This window comes from Phacochoerus africanus, chromosome 2 (assembly GCF_016906955.1).
Source record: "Phacochoerus africanus isolate WHEZ1 chromosome 2, ROS_Pafr_v1, whole genome shotgun sequence".
Lineage (NCBI taxonomy): Eukaryota > Metazoa > Chordata > Mammalia > Artiodactyla > Suidae > Phacochoerus > Phacochoerus africanus.
Window position 1 is genome coordinate 7,238,806 of NC_062545.1, and position 22,277 is coordinate 7,261,082.

Genomic DNA, 22,277 nt, shown 5'->3' on the forward strand with positions numbered 1-22,277 from the left:
GCGCGGCCTGGCGGGGAGCCGGGGACCCGGCCCGGGACTGCGAGTGACGCGCACAGCCTCCGGCCTGGCGCGGAGCTCCATTCGGTCCCTGCCAGCAGCCTGTTCTACGGGCGGTCCCGGGTCGGGCTCCAGGGAAGAACGTTCCAGGGCCACCCAAGGACTCTCAGGCCCCGGGTGCAGCCTGGGGGACCGACGACGCGCGCGCTCCGGGTCCCCGGCCTTGTGCCCCGGGAGACCCCCCCCCCCGCCCCCGTGCTGGTCCCCTCTGGACGCAGAGGCCGCCGCTCGGCACGCCCCTGGGGCTGGGCGGCCAGTTCCCAGAACAGCTGACCGACTGCAGAGCTGGGACCGCGCGGGATTAGACGTTGGCGGCATCTCAGGATGGTCCAACTTTTTCAAAAGGGCAGCTGGGCAACCCACAGAGGTTAAGCCTCTTGTTCGGAGTCCTGAAGTTCAAAGTGGGAAGGGACCTTAGGCCAATACAGGTGTCCTTCGCCAGGGCCTTCACACCTGCTCATGGCCGGAACTCTCGAGGAAAAGGCTTTTGTAGGTTGGTTTGAGTCGTTGCTGTTAACTTCCTTATTCGCCTAAAAATCCGCAGAGCTATGTGGGATCTGGCGTCCTGGCCTCTTGCTCCGCGCCGGGGCTGCAGTGTCCACGTCCACGCTCCGATGCTTTCCCGGTGCCGGGGTACCAGCTCTTTCTGCTGCAGCCCCTTACGCTGTGCGGACTGGTCGGCACAGCAGACTGCGCACCGCCTCACCCCCAATCCCGCCCTGGCCCAGCCGCCCCCCTCCAAACACGTCTTGTGAGAATTTCTCCAGCTCCTCGCCCCAGATCGTCACCCCAGCCAGGCTGCCTCCATTCACACCAGCTGGTGACCTTGGGCACCTTAATCCCAGCCGGGTCTTCTCATCTGTCAGCTGAGGCTGATACCCCCGAGAGTCGCTGTGAGGGTTGAATGAATTACTGTATATGAAGTGCCAGCAAAGTGCCTGAGCATAGCATCCCATTTCACCTGTTAGCTCTTATTACTGGTTTTATTTCTTGCTGAGTTGATACTCAGAAGGTGGGCCTGGGGAAAAGGCTATGCACAGGCTCGGGAAGAGGGCTCAGGACCATTGAGCAAGGAATCCTGGGGTCTCAGATCGCAGCGATTGGAGGGAGGGTCCGGGTATGGGCCTCAGGTAGGAACAAGCCCTTGGCCCTAGGGGAGAGGAAGGCCAGACCACAGCCCCCTCTGAGGAAGGCCCAGGACCTCTCCCGCCCAAGTGTAGCTTTCATGAAGCTTTTTGTTACTCATCTTTTCATTTTTGTAATACTAGGTGCTATTCGCAAGCTCTATACAGGTGTCCCCTGATCTTCAAAAGGTTGCTTTACACCACTTGATTTTTATGAAAGAACTAACCGAGGGACATTGAAGAGAATTTTCGTTTTTGAGAGAAAAGAACAGCAAAAATAACGTTCAGCATTTGTTTTGCAGCGAGTCGTTGCAGAAGCAGTGCGCGCCTCCATCCCCGGCAGCCAGAGTGACCTGCCAAGGTCAGCTTCAAGCCTCACAGCTTTGAACTGTCTCTGAACATCTGGGCTTCATCTCAGTTTATTTTCTGCATCTATTAGCAAGGTATGTCCTAAGGTGACTGCTTCACTTTTTGCCGTTTCGGTGTAGGGAAGATTTCATAGGAAAGCTCTTCTTTCCGAGAGTGGGGGAGACCTGTACAGTATTTGGGGTGCTTTGAAATTTACACAAAACAGGGAGTTCCTGTTGTGGTGCAGTGAAAATGAATCCGACTAGTAACCATGAGGTTCTGGGTTCCATCCCTGGCCTCGCTCAGTGGGTTAAGGATACGGCGTTGCTGTGAGCTGTGGTGTAGGCTGGCAGCTGTAGCTCCAATTGAACCCCTAACCTGGGAACCTCTGTATGCTGCAAGTTCAGCCCTAAAGAGAAAAAAAAAAGAGTACACAAAATGGTACTTTATCCTGTATTTTTTTTTCTGCCACTTCTCTTTTTCACTCCACATTGTATTTTTGAGACCCATTAGCCTTGATAAATAAGGATCTACTTTACTTTACTTTAACTACCATGTATCATTCTATTGAATGGCCAGACTGCAATTCATTTGAGAAACAGTCAGCTCATTTTTAACTTTTCGCAATTGTAAATAACACTGCAGTGAACCAGTTGTGCACATTTCCTTGTGCAAGAGTGGATCTAAGACAAACGCCTGCAGATAGACAGGGAGGAACTGTCAAGTGTACATAGTTTGAGCTTCATTGGATGTGGCCAAGTTGCTTTCAGAGGTGGCCCCAGTTCGCCTCCCACCAGCAACATAGGAGATGATGCATCCACACTGAACACGTGGGCTTGTTAGACTCAAAGGCATTAGCAGAAGGTCTGGGTACAACATGCAGGGTCTCTCTTCTGGTTTACAAGCCCCTGATTTAGTCGGTTTAAACACATGTTTATTTGTCATTTGGGTTCATCTTCTGCGAGTCACCCTCTCATATCCTCTGCCTGTGTTCTCTTTGTTACTTTTCCTACTGAAGTTTGAGGAAGTTGTTTGTATATTTATTTATTCCACTCCTTTGTCAGATGTCCTATCTCCTCAGTCTGTAGCTTGTCTTTTAAATGTATTTTAGTGTCTTGGTGACTACAAAAAGTTTAATTTTTTTTTTTTTTTTTTTTGGCCACTCGTCGATCTGAGGAGTTCCTGGGCCAGGGATCAGATCTGAGGCACACCTGTGACCTACGCTGCAGTTGTGGCAACATGGGATCCTTCAACCCACTGTGCTGGGCAGGGGATCAAACCTGTGTCCTAGTGCTCCAGGGATGCTGCAGTCCTGTTGGGCCACAAGGGGAATTTCAAAACGTTTAAATTCTTATGTTGTAAAATGCATCAATTTTTTTTTTTTTGGTGTTTCTGTTGTGGCTCAGTGGGTTAAGACTCCAACTAGTATCCATGAGGACTTGAGTTTGATCCTGGCCTTGTTTTTTCTTGCCAAAAAGAAAAAAAGGGGAAAAAATCCTGCAGGAATGGATTTCTGGGCTCTTTGTTCTGTTTTACTGCTTTATTTCTCTATCTTCAGGCCGCTTTTTATTATTAATCATGAATAGTTGTATAATTCATAGTATTTGGTAGGACAAGTCTCACCTCTTCTTGCTTCTTACCTTATTCCTCCTTGAGAATTATCTTGGCAATTTGGGGGCTATTTTCTTCCACCTAAATTTTACCCTTTATTAAGTTGCATAGAAATTTGATTGGCCTTCTCAGGTGAGATTATGCCTGCATTTTATTTCTCCCGTATTTTGCAGATTTTTGAGATTAAAAACCAAATCACATTCATCTATCTTAAAACACTGCTATCTCTTCTACACCTACATTGTCCAATAAGGTACCATGACCTACATGTGGCTGTTTAAATCTCAATTAATTAAAATGAAGTGAAATAAAAGACTCGGTTCCTTAGAGCCGTGTTTCAAATGCTCAAGAACCACGTGGGGCTGACAGCTACCGTATTGGACTCTGCAGACACAGAATATCTCCACTGTCACAGGAGGTTCTGCCAGACATCACTGGTCCAGACATGGGACCAATCAGTATTTGTTGAAGAGGAGCAATAAGAATCAATTGGCCGGAGTTCCCATCATGGCTCAGTGGTTAGCAAATCCAACTAGTAATGAGGACGCAGGTTCCATCCCTGGCCTCACTTGGTGGATGAAGGATCCAGTGTTGCCGTGAGCGATGGTATAAGTCGCAGATGCGGCTCAGATCCCATGCTGCTGTGGCTGTGGTGTAGGCTGGTGACGACAGCTCCAATTGGACCCCTAGCCTGGGAACCTCCATATGCCATGGGTGCAGCACTAAAAAAAAAGACAAAAGACCAAAAAAAAGAGAGAGAGAGAGAAGAAGAATCAGTTGGCCCACCACCAATTGATTTATGTAAAACACTCCTGACTTTTAACTCTTTTTGAAAAGGTAACCGTTTGGGTTTCTTCATCTAAAATTTTATACTTGGTAGTTTTGTATTGCATTGAGGCAGGTATATGCCAGATATTAGGGTTTATCCACCACATATTGAGTCACCAAAATAGGTCCTAATGACATTTGTGCTGTTTATAAAGCACAAAAAATGATTAATTTCCTTGGGAATACCACTATCAATCTTGAAACAAAACTTTCGAAAACCATCTGCTGAGAGATGATTTAGCAAGTGAATCCAAATTTCAGCTCAGGCCTAAAGGAAAAAAAAAAAAAACCCTAGAAATCCTATTTCTTTTGTTAACAAATGGGTAAGAATATCTGAAACGCTCTCGTTCTTACCTTCTTTGGCATATGGAGCGGCTGTTTTTTACCCGAGTATGTGATTATAGAAAAACTACAGAGACCTCCATTATTACGTGGTCGAGCACTGGGCCCTACCATTGACTTACAAACATTATTTTTAACCATCAGAACTGCTGTATAACCTAGATGTCTCTACCCGCCAAAAGTCCACAGTCAGAAAATAGAGGTTGGAGGATACGATAGTTTGAACCCAAGTCTGTCTGTTGTGGAGTTCCCGTTGTGGCTCATTGGTAATGAACCCGACGAGTATCCATGAGGGTGCGGGTTTGATCTCTGGCCTCGCTCCATGGATTAAGGATCTGGCGTTGCTGTGGCTGCAGCGTAGGTCGGCAGCTGTGCTCTGATGGGACCCCTAGCCTTGAAACTTCCCTATGCCATAGGTGCGGCCCTAAAAAATTAAAATAAAATAAAATAAAGTATTCCGGGTTCAATATTGACAAGGTTGAGAAACCTCCTCAAGGTTAGGAGACTCGAGGATTTGTATTTACTCTCTGAACATAAGCAATAGCAAGTCCTTTGCCACTTTCCTTTCAATGCCTGTAGTTTTGTGCCGTTGTACCAAGTGCAAGGTGAAGCGCGTCACAGCTCTCGGAGACCTTTTCATCACAAATGGTTTAGGCCAGGAATGGTTAATGGGTTCCTCTGTCCCACTCCCGTCATGTGGCGAGAACTATCCAGAGGACTGAGTTGAGGATAACTTTGAGACAGAGTGGAAAGCCGGCCACAAATGATTAGGAGTAGCAGGTGGAGGCACGGGGGGCAGGAGCGTGAAGGGAAAGAGGACAGAGAGTCATCCTTCTATTGGTCAGTGCAGCCTGGGACTCGCCAAAGTGACACCATACTCCCTGTGGGTCTTGGAAACTCTTAGAACGTCTCTTACTCTGGGGATTGGTGAAAGTCTCAGTGAAGAGGCCACTGTGCCTTTAATTGTTAAAATACTGCCCAGAAGCTTCTGGATCTCATTCTGGATGAAGCTGTCTTTCAGTGAGGTGCCCTCAAGAGCATGGGAGTGGTCCCCTGGGCAGAGCCTTCAAGAGTCAACCACTGTTTCTGAATCTCAAGGCCACTGTATACAAACCCCAGGAATGCAGCCTGCCCATGGAAGAAGGAGCCTGAGGAGATTGCAGGCAGGAATTAAAACTAGAGTCACTTCTCAATCGATCAGACATAAAAACTGAAGAATAGCACATTCATTGAAAATTATGTTATTGACCTAGTTATTGGAATGGAGTGACGCTGACATGTTCTGTAAAAGACACAGGTTGCAAAAACTCTGCTCTCAAGGCTACTCAGCCCATGGCTGGTAAAGGCGATATGTTGGTTTATCTTCTCTTTCTTACCTATTGCAGACGAATGTGTGGCCTTACTGGGCATGAATAGTCTGCAGCTCACAACACATACAACCCCAACCCCGAGGTGAATTTAACAACTTCAGAACTGGTCTCCATCCTATTCAAGGAGACCTGTCCACCAACCACACAACAGGATGTCATGTGATGCTAGATTGGTATAAAAGTTTCCAGAGGCTTGCTCTCAATTTCTGCACTTATCTGACTGCACACAGGGGACAATTCACAGACCAACTCTAATAATGCATTCTTCGCAATCCCATTTTTGGTAAAATAAAGTCCGTATTCACAAGCGTTCTTTATGGTACCGCAGGCACAAGCAGATGCTGTAACACTGTAGGCAGTGAATGATTTCCAGAGTCTCTCTGTGCATGGAAGATGGTCTGGAGCGAGGAGTTCCACGTTAGCAAAGTCGCACCAAGGGGATTGAGTTGCGTAGCTGATTTTGTGGGTTAAAGGCTTTTGCTTGGAGATTACTTTCCTTTTGGAATTAAGTTTTGTTCATATTTTTCAAATTATAGATGTTTCCTTTCCCAGCCTATATTGGAGTCAAAGAGTAGTTTCTGGTTCTGGCTGGGCCAATAAGTAATTTCTTTCTAAAATAAAAAGTAGGATATATTCATAAAAGTAAGTAATTAGACCATTTCCTGGCTGTAAAATGCAATGAGTTCAAGCTCTCTTTTCCTTTAAATACAAGGACAAAATGTGTTAGACGACAGTCATCCAGGTCATTTTTGGTGCAGTTTTTACCTACAGATTAGCACGAGTTTGGTTTTTTTGTTGTTATTGTTTTGTTTTGTTTTTTTTTTTTGGTTTTTTTTTTTTTTTTTTTGGTCTTTTTGCCTTTCCTAGGACGGATCCCATGGCATACGGAGGTTCCCGGGCTAGGGGTCGAATCGGGGCTGTAGCCACCGGCCTACACCACAGCCACAGCAACGAGGGATCCAAGCCGCGTCTTCAACCTACACCCCAGCTCATGGCAACGCCAGATCCTTAACCCACTGAGCGAAGCCAGGGATCGAACCCACAACCTCATGGTTCCTAGTCGGATTCGTTAACCTCTGTGCCATGACGGGAACTCCTAACACTAGTTTTCTAATGCGGGTTGTAGATTGCTGGCACACAGAATATTTGATTTTGTGAGTTTTTTTCTTTTTATGGCTGCACCTGCGACTTGGGGTTGAATTGGAGCTGCCGCTGCCTGCTTAGGCCGCAGCCACAGTAGCACTGGATCTGAGCCACATCCACAACCTATGCTGCAGCTTTCGGCAATGCTAGACCCTTAACCCACTGAGCGAGGCCAGAGATTGAACCTGCATCCTCACAGACGCAATGCTGGGTTCTTAACCCACTGAGCCACAACAGGAAGTCCAAATTTGTGAGATGTCACAGCTATGGCTTAAATGTGAGACGGCGAAAGCTCCAAATAAAAACTTTTTAAAATGTGGCCGAAAGGACTGGTATAGGGAGAATAAAAATACCCACCATGACGTTGTGGTATAGCTAATGTCCTGTGGCTGCCGGACGGGAGGACATGCAGGTGCTTCTGTTTTACTTGTTTCTCTCTTTTTATTGGATTAATTGCAGTCACAATGATTTTACCATTTGTTTTGAGTAGAGCAATGGGAAGGCCATGTTTGAGACACTGCTATAAATAGTAGGAGAAGAGGCGGGGCAGCAGAGAAGGCATTTGCAGACACGAAACTGGTGTCAGCAGCAAGATGGGACGAGAATAAGAAGCCTTTGTTCCGTTTTCATGTGAAGAGGTCTTCGACGGTGGAATCCAGCGTCCAAATTCGAATCCTAAGTTTACAGTGAGAGAAGGAGCAGGGGGAAGGTGTCCACTCTTCCTTGAAAGAGAAGAGAGCGTGCCTGATGAGTGGCACTCACTGCTGCCCGTCCAGATCTCTCCTCAGAGACTGGGTGTCCCTCTTCCACGTCCTGGGGGAAACCTGTCACCTTTCTCAGTTCCCAGGGTCTCGGGAGAGGCCCAGGGTGACAGCCGCCTCTAAGCCCCATAGCTTATTCTCCCCAAGAGGTCCCCTCAGGAACCAGAGGCTCCCCCTGACAGCTAACTGTGCTATCAGAGGCAGGCAGACCCCTCAAGCCGTCCTGTCATTTCACTCAACATCTGCTCTGTTCCCACTCACACCTGACACTCGGGGGCTCTATTAACACCCATGGAAGAAGACCTGCCATATGCCTTTGGCTCCTCAGAGCCACACGAACAGGGCACATCCTCCTTTTACAGATGCGGACCTGAGGCTTAGAAAGGTTAACATGCTTTGTCCAAAGTCACACAAGTCCAAGTGGCTTATGAAGAATTCACACCATGTCTGTGGTTCTGGACCACCTGCAGGCAGGTGTCCTCCTGCTCCGTGGTGATGCTGCCCTTGAATTTCCTTCTGGACTTTTCCCCCTAACTTTTATAAGAGGACACGGTATTTTTCCTTTTTTCTTTAGCGCTAGGGTTTGGTTTTCATTTTTGTTTTGGTCATTCTTTTTTTTTTTCTTTTCCAGCCACACCCACTGCATAGAGACATTTCCGGACCAGGGATGGAATCAAAGCCATAGCTGCAACCTATACTGCCAATGTGGCAATGCCAGATCTTTAACCTGCTGCACCATAGCAGGAACTGCCTGTTTGTTCTTCATAAAACCATCTTAGACTTTCTGTAACAATCTTTATAAAATACTTTTGAAATGGGGGTACCACAGGGTTGCTTTTTAACTGAAAAAAATTTCATTGGTTCTATAGCCTAATTTCCTTATTTTGCAGTCAAGTAGTTAAGGACCAACGAGATCAAATGACGCATGTGCAGTGACTTTGCTCAGTTTGTAGCACCGGTAGTAGGCCTGGGACCCAGGCGCAGCACGGTTATCAAGTGCTGGTTCAGATTAATGTATAAAGGTGCCATTTCATAAATTATTCTTTTGGCTCTAAGTATAGTATGGCCTAGAAACTTGAAAAACAATATTCGCCTTTGGGGAGTTCCTATTGTGGCTCAGCGGTTAACGAATCTGACTAGCATCTATGAGGACTTGGGTTCAATCCCTGGCCTTGCTCAGTGGGTTGGGGATATGGCGTTGCTGTGAGCTGTGGGGTAGGCCTGGCAGCTGCAGCTCCAATTTGACCCCTTAGCCTGGGAACCTCCATATGCCCACGCAGGCGAGGCTCTAAAAAAAACAAAAACAAAAACAAAAACAAAAACAAAACAATATTTGCCTTTAAATATCAAAATTAAAATGATTTGTACAAATATAAAACCAAGTGAGGAGTCATGGTTCAGCAGAAACGAATCTGACTAATATCCATGAGGACGCAGGTTCGATCCCTGACCTCGGTAAGTGGGTTACGGATCTGGCATTGCCGGGAGCTGTGGTGTAGGTGGCAGGCGGACGTGACTGGGATCCCGCGTTGCTGTGGCTGTGGTATAGGCCAGTGGCTACACTTCTGATTCGACCCCTAGCCTGGGAACCTCCATGTGCCGTGGGAGCGGCCCTAAAACAAAACAAAACAAAAATAATAATAATAATTTAAAAAAACCTACTCAGTCTTCACTCAAATAACATTGTCAGTTACATGTTTTAGGGTAAAGAATGGAAGATTTTATTGCAAAAAAATAAGATTTTATTTTTCACATTGTAACACTGGAAAAATAAAGTGATCTCCTAATTCCAAAGCAGTATACTTGTCTGGAGGGTGGGGGGAATAACTGGTTGAATCTGGGCAGGCTCCCGACCTGAGTTAAGAGAATCTTTTGTGCCGACATCAGTGTAGGGTTTGACACTATACTGTGATCACATAGAAGCCGGTTACTAAGGACACTGGGGTAAAGGATACGCAGTCCTGTGCTATTTTTACAACTTCTTGTGAGTCTTCAACTGCTTCCAAAAAAGAGCTATTTAAAAAATAAAAGTAATGCTCTATTGCTACGACAACTAGTCCTGAGAAGCTGGTGCCAGGAATGCCTTGGGCCACCGAGCGCTTCCTTTCAAGGACATGGCAGCCCCCACACGCCACGTCCAGCCCCACCCCCTGGCCCGGCTCCATCCTCAGTGTCACGGTTGCATAGAGACAGCGCTTGGAACCAGCGTCAGAACTCAGGGGGTTCAAGAGAGTGTTACAGGCCGGCTGGAGAAGCTGTGGGTACGTGCTCCTGGGTTCCGGAGAACCAGTTTCCACGCCGGGTCTCGGGGCCGCCTGTGCAGTAAATCGGGGATTGTCTGTATGGGGGCTGTCTCGGGTGTGACCTTGGGTTTGTAGCGCAGGTGACAGGTGACACCGAGGCCATAAGCTATGGATCTCTTCTGCCTCAAAACAAGCATTTATGTTTAGATGGGCAAAAAAGAACTGCCTGCTGATACAGCCACCAATCACATGTCCCCACACCCAAGTCTGATAAGAAGGCTATGATGGGGGTGGGGTGCGGGGAAAGGATTTGTGTTTCTTCTGCTCTTGTGCTGCTTTCATCATTGGCGTTAATGATCTTACGGCACAAAATACTTGCTTTCTTGGCTTAACAAAGACACAAGGTAAAATTTCTTTTCAGAAGTTTTGATATGCTTGCTTGAAAAATAGTTGGCAATATAATTTTATTTCTGTATGTAATATGATAAGTTATTTACAATAAAGTGGCTTTTATTTGTACATTGAAAAAAATAATAATGACACAAGGAGTACAAGGGTTTGTGTGCACCCTCCACCACACACCTAAAGACACACAGGGTCCGTTCGCACGTGGTCACCCGGCTCTCCCGGACTTTCCCCGCCTCGGCGCGCAGATGCAACCACTTTGAGGAGTTCCCATTGTGGCTCAGCGACTAAGAACCCGACACAGTCTCTGTGAGGATGTCAGTTCAATCCCTGGCCTTGCTCAGTGGGTTAAGGATCCAGCATTGCTACAAGCTGCAGCGTAGTGGCCGATGCAGCTCAGATCCTGCATTGCTGTGGCTGTGGGGCAGGCTGGCAGCTGCAGCTCCGATTCCACCCCTAGCCCAGGAATTTCCCTGTGCCACAGGTCCAGCCCTAAAAAGAAAAAATAAATAAAAAGAAGGAAAAAAGAAGGAATTGAAAACATCATGCTCCTGGGCACAACTGGAAAAGACACCTGCACCTCGGTGTCCATTGCAGCACTAGGCTCAAGAGTCAGGACATGGGGACGGGGTGAATGTCCGTCGATGATAGATGAGTGGATGAAGAAGATGTGGTCCGTATGTTAACTATTTTCAATGTTTTTTTCCATTTCCAAGTTGCTCTCCATCCCGCCTCTCCTATGCCTCTTTCCCAAACACGAGCTCTTTCTTTTACCTCCCAAGCATTTCTGCCTGTGTCAAACCACCTCCCACTCAAGAACACACCACCACGTAGGAGGAACTCTCCTCCAAGTGTGTCATGCAAGGGCTGACTGTCTTCTCGACCTTCTCGTCAATGACCGGGACCACATCATGTGTTTTTCTTGTATGTGTTTCCCAACATAACACTGAGCATTTTTCTAGAGAGTCTGCAGTCTCCACTGACCCTGGGGAAACTCAGTGACTCCTCTGTTAGCTGTGTAGAATATATTTTCCGAACCTCTTTTCTCTTAATGCTTGGTCTTCATAATACCTGCCCCCGTACATGAATAGGAAAAACGATTTAGGTCCTCTGTGGTTTCCAGAAACCATTCTTTCCTGTTCATCCAGGAGCAAGAAAGCCATGATCTCACATTATCAAAATGGGCCGAGACACCTGACGCGGTTGCTAATTATTGCTCCGCTGACGTTTTCTGATGTGCTCCTGATGTGCCTGTCATGAGCTGGTGATGCCAACACCACAAGTTTACAAAGGAAACTTGGCAGGGCCAGGGGTGACTTATGCCTTTTGCCCCTGTGAGTATTATATAGACACAATCTAAAAGTTCCTCAGGTCACAGTGTGAGCAGACTTTAATTCCACGGGGTGCATTTTATACCCGGAGGCTGTGATAGGCAAACGGATTTTTTTTCCAAACGTCTTTCCACTCGAATCCTTTATGACTGCGAAATCTCCGCTAGAGAACATCAGACAACGGTTTGCAGATGGGATGTCTGAAATGCTGAGTGGAATGCCCACCCTGGCGTGAAATGATGCGCATACCCCAGAATCACAATTCTCAGGATGATTTTTCAGATGGCAAGTCCCTTCTTCACAGTATTTATTCATCCACATATTTAGGAAATTTGTCTTGGAAAATAATGTGAAGCTGAGCTTTGAAATACCAGCTCCACAATAGGATTTGAGATTTGGTCATATCCTTTCAGGAAAAACAATTTCTGTGCATGCCGGTAGCAGAAACTGCTCCAGATGTTGCGTGAATGAACTTCTGGGCAGTGCTTCCTATTCACGCTGCAGTTCATTAAAGTATCCAAGGGGCTATTACATAAAGAAATATCATTTTCAGCTGTAAAAGTCAACTAGACAGAGAAATTTTTTTTTTTTTTGGCTGCGCCCAGGGTATGCAGAAGTTCCCAGGCCAGGGACTGAACGCTCGCCACAGCAGCGAATCCACCACTCCAGTGACAATACCAGATCCTTAACCTGCTACACCATAAAAAAACTCAAATGGATTTTGTTTTTTTAAGGAATGAAGTGTCTTTTCACTTTTCAACAAGAAGTATGGATTTTAGTCTCGGGTAGAGATACACTAAATTTCTGTCTTTGAAATCTCAAATTTAAAAACACTAAATCTTTAGGTTTGAAGCTCAGCACCCAGATTGTGTTGGAAAAGGAGCCTGGAGTGAATCCTTAAAGGAAGCAAGATCTGACTTTCACCCATTTACATTTTAATTAAGAAATCAAAATCATGTAACTTTTTTTTTTGTCTTTTTGCCATTTCCTGGGCCACTCCTGCGGCATATGGAAGTTCCCAGGCCAGGGGTCTAATCGGAGCTGTAGCCGCCAGCCTATGCCAGAGCCACAGCAACTCGGGATCCGAGCCGTGTCTTTGACCTACACCACAGCTCACGGCAATGCCGGATCCCCAACCCACTGAGCAAGGGCAGGGATCAAACCCGCAACCTCATGGTTCCTAGTTGGATTCGTTAGCCACTGCGCCACGATGGGAACTCCTCAAACTCATAACTTTTGTAAAACTTATTTTTAATCTTCAAACAGCTAGGTGGGACAGAAAGTTTTATACAAACAACAAAAAAAAGTAAACCTCATCAGATAAATCATAGATTTTCTTAACTGAGGAAAAGTCATTAGTTTCTAAAACACGTCATCCACTCAAAATACATTGCTTATTTGGAAAATGGATCCAACTAGCATCCATGAGGATGAGGGTTCGATCCCTGGCCTCGGCTCAGTGGGTTAAGGATCCCGAGTTGCCGTGAGCTGTAGTGTAGGTCGCCATGTGGCTTGGCTCTGGCATTGCTGTGGTTGCGATATAGGCCAACAGTTATATCAACAGCAGCTCCGATTCTATCCCTAGCCTGGGAACTTCCATATGCTGCAGGTATGGCCCTAAAGAAGGGGGGGGGGACAATGTGAAAACTGCTATATGCTATTTTGTCTGCAGAAGATGGGAATTAAACAGGATTCCAGTGTGATGTGTTTGTTACTAGAATAACCCAACTGTTAGTAAATAGAAGGACAGTCACAGGCCCGCTTTAAGTTTAAACTTCCAGCTCTGAGCCTTACTTTGTTACCTGAAGAAACAGAGAGACTGCAAACTCATAGCTGTGAGGGTTCCTGAAAAATTGATACAGAGCTCCTGGTGTACAACCGGCAGCCCCGGCCATTGTCTATAGAAGAAGTGTAAACTGCAGAAAATACTGTCCACTTATAACTTACAGGGGTTTGATTTTTTGGTTTTGTTTTTTGGTTTTTGGTTTTTGGGGTTTTTTTTTTTTTTTGCACATTAGGATAAGATTATCATGATTCAACTTTAACATAGTAATGCTTTGCTTACATCAATCTTCTGTGGAAATACACAATTGACAAAAATCAACTATCTCCCCAGTTTTTTTCTTTCTTTTTCTTTGTCATTTCTTTCTTCCTTCCTCCCTCCCTCCCTTCCTTCCTTTCTTTCTTTTTCTTTTTCTTTCTTTCTTTTTTTTTTTTTTTTTGCCACACCCAGGGTATGTGGAAGTTCCTGGGCCAGGGATGGAATCCAAGCCACAGCTTCAACCTACGCCATAGCTGTGACAATGACAGCTCCTTAGCCCTCTGTGCCACAGCAGGAACTCCTGTCTTCCATATTTCTACCATTAATTCCTTTTTGTTCATATCACTCAACTCATTTTAAAAATTATCCACTTTTCTCCTTAAAAATAGTATACACTGTTTGTAAAAATCTAGAAAAGAAGAAAAACGCCCATAATACATTTACCCAGAAAATAACTCAACATTTTGATATATAACCTCTTTCTACACATAAATAAATTTATTTATTTATTTATTTTTGTCTTTTTAGGGCCACACTGTGGCACATGGAGGTTCCCAGGCTAGGGGTCGAATCGGAGCTGTAGCTGCCAGCCTACAGCATAGCCACAGCAATGCCAGATCCAAGCCACGTCTCGACCTACACTGCAGCTCACAGCAACACCAGATCCTTAACCCACTGAGCAAGGCCAGGGATCAAACCTGCATCCTCATGGATGCTACTCAGATTCATTTCTGCTGTGCCATGACGGGATCTCTATCTACACACAAATAAATTTAAATCAAACTAGGATCGGAGTTTCCATTGTGGCTTAGTGGGTTAAGAACCCGACACAGTGTCCATGAGGATGTGGGTTCGATCCCTGGCCTCCTTCAGAGGGTTCAGGATCTGGCGTAGCTGCAGGGTGCAGCACAGGTCACAATGTGGCTGGCATCTGGTGTTGCCGTGGCTGTGGGGTAGGCTGGCACCTGCAGCTCCAATTCGACCCCTAATCCATGAACTTCCATATGCTGCAGGTGAGGCCATAAAAAGAAATAATTAATTGATTTAATTTTTAAAATATTAAGCAAAACTAGGATCAAATTGTGAGGAAAAAAAAAGTCAAGGTGCAACTTGAAGAAAAAAAGGGTTCCATTACGTTTGGGAAAACTTGCCAATCACAATGAAGTTTTTTCCTCCTGTTAAACTTCTCAGACTCCTTAAGGAGCATCGTTTATCCCCAAGAGGAGAGTGTGCTTTGCGCCATGTCCAGAACGCACTGCCACCTTGGAATCCCTGTCTCAGAGGCCAGCGTGAAGGAGTGACATTTCCCAGGGTCAGAGTCTGGGAAACAGGCAACACAGCAAGTCATTTGAGGAGGTATCCTGTGGGGAAATGAGAGGAGTGTGGTGGCCTTGCTCAGGGATGATACGATTTGGTAGCTTCTGGCTAGTTAGAGAACTGAGCCCCAAAAGTATAATACCAGGAGTTCCCTGGTGGCTCAGTGGGTTAAGGATGGGCTTTGTCACTACTGTGCTATGGGTTTGATCCCTGGCCCCGGAACTTATGCAGGCCTTGGGCCTGGCCAAAAAAAAAAGTATAATGAGGCACCAGTTCCTCGAAATTGCATTTAGGACTTCCTGTTGTGGCGCATCAGAAACAAATCTGACTAGGAACCATGAGGTTGCAGGTTCGATCCCTGGCCTTGCTCAGTGGGTTGAGGATCCGGCGTGGCTGTGAGCTGTGGTGTAGGTCACAGATGCGGCTCGGATCTGGCGTTACTGTGGCTCTGGCGTAGGCCGGCGGCTGTAGCTCCGATTGGACCTCTAGCCTGGGAACCTCTATGTGCCACGGGTGCAGCCCTAAAAAGACAAAAAAATAAAAATAAATAAAAATTAAAAAAAGAAATTGCGTTTAACCCCGCCTTCTTCATTGTCTTCCTTCATTCAGTTCCTGAAATGGCACCAGGTGTTCATGAACTTACTCTCCAGCGAGAGACCCGTGAAGTCACAGCAGAGGTGTCAGGCCGGAGCACTGGCGACATCAGCTCTGTCTGAGAGCCAGACAACCTCTTGAGTTGGATCTAAGACGTAGGAATACGGGGCATTCCAGACCGAGGGGGAAGGTCCAGAGTCAAAGGCCAGGAAGCCACAGAACACGATTGGAAGGCTGCAGGACTCCAACAGAATGGAAAGAATTCTTTTGAAGATGCGGTTGCTTCGCTGAGGAAAGTTCCTTCAAAGGTATGAGACTAGAGGCCAAGTGGCCACATCCGGGAGGCTCGGTGGTCCAGGCGAGAGAAGGGGGGCAGCTCCACTGAGCGACGGTGTGGACGGACGAGCCTGACGGCTGTGAGGGATGTCGAGGTGCTAGCAGGACAGCACCAGGGGCGGCAGGGGGTGGGGTCCATGGTGACCGATGGGTCCCCGCCTGGGCAGTGGGGAGGGGATGGTGGTGCCTGCCAGGAGGATGAAACAAGCAAGACACTGGGAGGAAAGACAGAAGGAGCCCTTTGAGACAGCGTTGAACTTCAAGCACCCAGGGACATCCAGATGGAGCCGTTTGATGGGCAGCGTATTGGTTCTATGAGAAAGCCATTTGGGCATAGATAAGAGTTTTGGAAGTTGTTTGCCTGTCGCTTCAATATCTTGTTTTCATTAGCATTTCAAGCATGCTTGGGCCTCTCCTCTCAGAAGAGGAAAGACGGGGGGGGGGGAGGGGGCGGGGAGATAAGGGATGAAGGGAATCGGATACAAAGAAAGAAAAGGAAGGGGGAGGACAGAAGCGCACACCTGCCTACAGCCCCCTTCTCGGGGCGCTGCACACCTGCCGCCCCAGCCCATTGGCTCTCAGCCTCTGCTGGACTCACCCTCCACTAAGCCTGTCCAGATCATTAAAGACCCCCTTTTGGCTCAGTCCGACTGATAAGACGCTTCTTCTTTGACATGCCCTCCTTCGGGAAGGACCTCCTTCCCTTGGCCTCTGCGAGGCCCCAGCCCATCTACAGACCTCTTGGTGGGAGCCCCTCCTTCCTTCTGTCCACTGCTCCAAGGGGGCATTCCATAGGGTTCTGCCCCAATCACTCCCTTCTTCTCATTCTACGAACTCTCCTTGGGCAATCTCAACTACCCCATAGCTCCAGTTATCAATGTGAGAGTCGTTGGGGCTGCAGCAGCACAGGAACCCAAGTATATAATGCCTCCAAATTAACAGCAAATGTAGCCCAGTATACGTAATGCCTCCAAGTTAGTGGACGCTTCTTTTTGTCATTCAAGGAGCAACTCAGAGCCTTCTCACCTCCTGGCCCCAGACGTGCCACCCCCTCTACTCTCGGCCCTCCCAGCCCTCGCTCTTGTTCCTGCCTCATTTGGGAAGGCAGAATTTCTCCTTCACGTCCTCATCTCTTACCCCTTTCTAGAATAGCCACTAGGATGTCCCCACGTCCAGATACTTTCCAAGTCTGGGTTCGGTTTTCTTGCTAAAGCAAGTATAACAAGGACGTAACTTAAAACCAAGTCCGACAAGTTCTAAAGATGGTGGTTTTCTTACCTGGTCACGCTGCTTCTTTCTCTTCCAGGGCGACTCCAGTTCAGACGAGAACAAAGAGACCCGTAAGAGAACGAGGTGGGATTCAGACCCAGGTTTCTGAGCCTAAAACCGGGATTCTAAGTCCTTTCTGTATCTGTCTCTTCTGTGTCTTTATCAGCATCACTGATGAATTTCCCAAGTTCCTGACCTCACATTGGTACATCAGTTAATATTTGCCCAAGAGCCGTGGGCAGAACCCGAGGAAGCCTGCGGGTCCCTGCTGATACCATCCACAGTCCTATTGGCTCCCACATCTCTCATAGAAAAGGCCGTCCTCATTGCTCTCGGTGCCAAGGGGCTAGTGCCTGAATTCTCTCTCTCCTTTTTTTTTTTTGTCTTTTTGCCTTGTCTAGGGCCACTCCCACAGCATATGGAGGTTCCCAGGCGAGGGGTCGAATCCGAGCTGTGCCAGAGCCACAGCAACACGGGATCCGAGCCGTGTCTGCAACCTTCACCACAGCTCACAGCAACGCCAGATCTTTTAACCCACTGAGCAAGGCCAGGGATCGAACCCACAACCTCATGGTTCCTAGTCGGATTCGTTAACCACTGAGCCACGAGAGAACTCCGACTGCCTGAATTCTTGAAACAACATTGTCAAAATCATAGAAAACAGGATTTCCACCTCAAAAAGTGTTGGCTGACAGATTGCTCCTTGTATTTCTGAGCAGAGGCTTCTCCAGGACCATCTGTAAAGGCTCGTTAATTCCAGTCTGTGATTGGAACTGCTACTTAGCCCCCAATGAATTAAAATTGCCTCCAAAATCCATCTTTGAAATGAATTCTAAATGCAAGTGAGACAGAGGGAGAGAGAACTAGATAGAACTGGATAGAAATGAGCCCTCTATCCTGCCCCTTTTCTAAATAAATTTAAAAGCACGGAATTCCCATCGTGGCACAGTGGTTAATGAATTCGACCAGGAACCATGAGGTTGTGGGTTCCATCCCTGGCCTTGCTCAGTGGGTTAAGGATCCGGCGTTGCTGTGAGCTGTGGTGTAGGTCACAGATTCAGCTCAGATCCCGCATTGCTGTGGCTCTGGTGTAGGCCTTGGCTACAGCTCCGATTAGACCCCTAGTCTAGGAACCTCCACAGGCCACGGGAGCGGCCCTAGAAAAGGCAAAAAGACAAAATAAATAAATAAATAAAAGCCCTCCAGACTTCAAAATTACCCAGCATCTTCTGGGTGTCTTGCAAGCCCATGAATCCTGGAGACATGCTCTGCCACCTGCACGGCTGGTGATGCTCGTGGTACCTTCCTTCCACATGAGGTCAGGATGGTGACATCACCAGCCTAGCTATTCCTGGATAAAAAGCCTCCCCGAAGATTTCCATGCATCAAACTTTTAATTCCCTTGCTATTCCCTGTCTTCGCAGATTTGTGACCCCAGCCCAGGCGTGGCGCAGAGTCACCTGGTGCTGCCAAAGGTGACTTTATGAAAGGTGGGCCCTCGGGCCCGAGTACAGCCAGGGCCTCTATGACACCATGGCCTTCCAAAAACCCTGGAGCTCGTTACGAATTGTCCTTCTGGGTGGGCACCTGATCCCAGGGCAGGAGAAAGGGTGCACAGGGGACCCAAGTCCACGGCTTTATTGCCACTTTTGTCCCCCTTCTTCATTGCCCCCAACTTCGACCTCGAAATACACTTTCCTGTTGGATTATTTTATTTAAAAAATTAGTTTAAGGAATTCCTTGATGGTGCAGCAGGTTAAGGATCTGGCATTGTCACTGCCGTGGCTCGGGTTGCGCTTTGGCGCAGGTTTGATCCCTGGCCTGGGAACTTCCTCATGCCATGGGTGCAGCCAAAAAGAAAAGGAAAAAAAATTAAACGACACATGCCTACAATCTCCCTAGGACTTCCTGCATCCCTGGGGCCACCTCCCCGAGCGGACCACGGGGGAGGATTTCTGATTTCAGTCCTTCTGGCTGTCACTTCCATTTCTTGGTTAGCAACTCTCAAGAGTATCTACTAACTCTTCTATAAATCATAAAGCACTCCTTTTCCATAAGGCCCTCCATATTTTATGACCACAGAATAATGTTTGGTTCTTTTTCATATAAAGTTGTTGATTTCTATTTCTTGTTCTAGAAACCTCAGACAGTGTCTTCTGACTCAATCATAGAAGAATACTGGCTTCCCTCGTCCCTCATGTTCCACCCCTCCTACCTCCCTCTGTCAGAAGTGCTAAGACCTCCACTGTGGGTGATGAAACGGATGGGGTTCCTACGTCGTAAGTCTCACTGACCCCTGGTGCCCCCTGTACGTCCAGCGTCCACTAGTCTGGCCAGCATTGGCTGCAAGCACTTGAAAATGGTGAGAGGAGTCCCCGCCGTGGGGCAGCGGAGACGAATCCGACTAGGAACCATGAGGTTGCGGGTTTGATCCCTGGCCTCACTCAGGGGCTTAAGGATCCGGCATTGCTGTGAGCTGTGGTGTAGGTTGCAGACGCGGCTCGGATCCTGCGTTGCTGTGGCTGTGGTGTAGGCCTTGCTGTGACTGTGGTGTAGCCCGGCCGCTGTAGCTCTGATTCGACCCCTAGCCCAGGAATTCCACATGCTGCAGGTGTAGCCCTAAAAAGCCAAAAAAAAGAAAAAGAAAAAGAAGGAATGAAAGAAAGAAAGAAAGAAAGAAAGAAAGAAAGAAAGAAAGAAAGAAAGAAAGAAAGAAAGAAAGAAAGAAAAGAAAAGAAAGAAAAGAAAGATAAGAAAGAAAGAAAATGGTGAGGGGTCTCGCAGTGTCCTGGATCGACCCTTCTGTTATTGCCATTTCCGTCTTCAACTTTTGTGTTGGTCTGCTGTGCGGCAGAGCAGGAACAAAACACGGGAAAGCTTTAAGCAATCTGAACTCCATATGCTATGGGGCTGCCAAAAAAGTGGAAAAAAACAAAACAAAACAGGAGGACAGCCTTTCCATAGAAATACAGGGTCTCACCCAAACCAGAGATCAACTGAGTCCTGCTTGAATTTTTGTGTTTAGAATTTTTTTGAGGCTGGGGTTTGGAGGGAGGCTTTGGGCTTTGGGCTTAGCCTCGTGGAGATCTGCTTTCATGACCCAGGGGAGATTCTTGGGATTTGCAGAAACCAGGAGAGAGGGCTATTTAAAAGAAGCCCCAGGGAGTTCCTGTTGTGGCTCAGTGGAAATAAACTCGAGGAGGATCCATGAGGTTCAATCCCTGGCCTCGCTCGGTGAGTTAAGGATCCAGCATTGCTGTGGCTGTGGTGTAGGCCAGCAGCTGAAGCTCCTATCGACCCCTAGTCTGGCAACTTCCATATGCCACAGGTGTGGCCCTAAAAAGCAAAATAAAATAACCTAAAATAAGCCTCAAACTCCACCTTGACACAGGGGTTTTTTTGTTGTTGTTTTGTTTTGGTTTGGTTTTTGTTTTTTGTTTTTTTGGTTTTTGTTTGTTTGTTTGTTGGGCTTTTTTGAGGTACATTCTGGCTTTTTTTTTTTTTAATGAAAATTTTTGTCTTCCATCTTGGCAGAGCCTCTTAAAAGAGCCCACGCACCTCTTTTTGGAATGAGGGTATAGGAGGGATTTGTTCCAGACCTCGCCAGCTTTTGGGGGCAAATGACATCATTTGGCATTTTCTGCCGACATTTTCAGGGCTTTGAGGCTGTGCATTTCTCCACCCCGGGAGGTCCTCGAGCTGCCTCCCACCACCCAGAGGCCCTCCCCGCCCTCAGAAACTAGTCTGCTCTGGCTCACCAGGCATTTCCCCATCACCCCCGCTCCATGCCTCTCCCCTCCCCCAGCAGGTGGCTCCATTCTCCACCCTGCTGCCCACTCCGTGGCCCTGGGGCTCTGGGGTGGAGGGACAGCAAGGGCGGCCTCCTTCCGTGTCACTCTGGATTGCCTGGACACAAAGCTTCTGCTCAGAGTCCCAGGGTCCCAGCAGAGGTCCAACACTTTTGCTCAGCCCCCTTCTTCTCTGAAGCTCCGGAGCTCAGGTTTGTAGCAGGAAAGACACCATCTCTAACCCTGGCCCTGGTCCTTTCTTCCTGCCCCTTCTGTAGCCACGAAAACCCTCACTTTCTCAAAATCCCCCTCTCTCAGCCAAAATGCGCAGCCTTACAAATTCCACAGACATGGATCCGGTCCGGGGTCTGCTGGGACCACAGGGCAGGGGTTTGGGAATGCCAGCCCCACGCCTCTCTCACACCCCAGAGCCTGTCTCCCTATTTTTAAAAAGTTAAGCCTGAAATCGTATTCCCTTTCTTCATTACTAGCCCCATGATGATTCGCGAGTTTCTTTCTCCCAAAAGCCTTTCCGGTTCCATGTGGGTCTGCATTTCTCATTTCTCGCTGGGAATATAATTCCCAAAATAGCCCAAGAAAGGTTGTTTTTGTGGCATCGCCAACCTGCGCGGGAGGAGGATGAGTTATAAATTCCATGATGGGAGGTTCCCAGCCGGGAGGGGAGAAGGAGGATGGCCTTGACATTTAGTCGGGGACCTCAGTTGCTTCATCCGCACATCCAGCCCCTACCTACCTGAAGACGGCCCAAGGACAGACTGGGATGCTTGACCGGACGTTTCCTTGCTGCTTTTCTCTTTTCCGCTGTTTGTCTTACAAGCAAGAGACTTAGACCAGACGGCAGAGAGGCCACCCTCGGGCCTTGGAGTGGACCCCGTTCCAAGGTGGTGCTGGTGTGTCAGTCTCCTGTCGCTGCAGGAATATGTGCCACAAACGTAGAGACTTCAAACAGGACCCATGTCTTAGGTCGCAGCGTCCGTGGGTCCGAAATCTGGGCACAGAGGAGCTGAGCCGGGTTCTCTGCTTAGAGCCTCACAAGGTGGAAGTGAAGGAGTCAGGCAGTGTAGACTCTTATCTGAAGAATCCACTTCTAGGCTCATTGGGGTTGTTGGCCAGATTCTGTCCCATGGGGTTATGGGACGAAGATCCGAGGTCCCTTGCACCTTGCTGGCTGCCAGCTGAGAGTCGTTCTCAGCTTCTGGAAGCTGCCCACATTCCTGGCTTGGCGGCCCCCTCCCTCTTCAAAGCCAGAAATAGTCATTGAATCCTTCTCCTGCTCCAAATGTCTCTTCCTTCCTCTTCTGCTTCTCAAGGACTCCGGAGAATCTCATCTACAAGTCAGGTGATTCCT

General features: G+C 47.6%; 1 long non-coding RNA gene across 2 annotated transcripts; it reads left to right on the forward strand.

The window, feature by feature from the left end:
- The first annotated feature begins 2 nt into the window (after nucleotides 1-2).
- LOC125121501 (uncharacterized) lies at nucleotides 3-15,818 on the forward strand. Of its 2 annotated transcripts, none has more exons than XR_007133480.1 (3): nucleotides 3-550; nucleotides 1,484-1,624; nucleotides 15,531-15,818. It is a non-coding gene; the product is annotated as an uncharacterized LOC125121501 (long non-coding RNA). The 2 variants fall into 2 exon arrangements; XR_007133481.1 differs by lacking the exon at nucleotides 15,531-15,818 and adding an exon at nucleotides 8,216-8,244.
- Nucleotides 15,819-22,277: the final 6,459 nt, after the last annotated feature.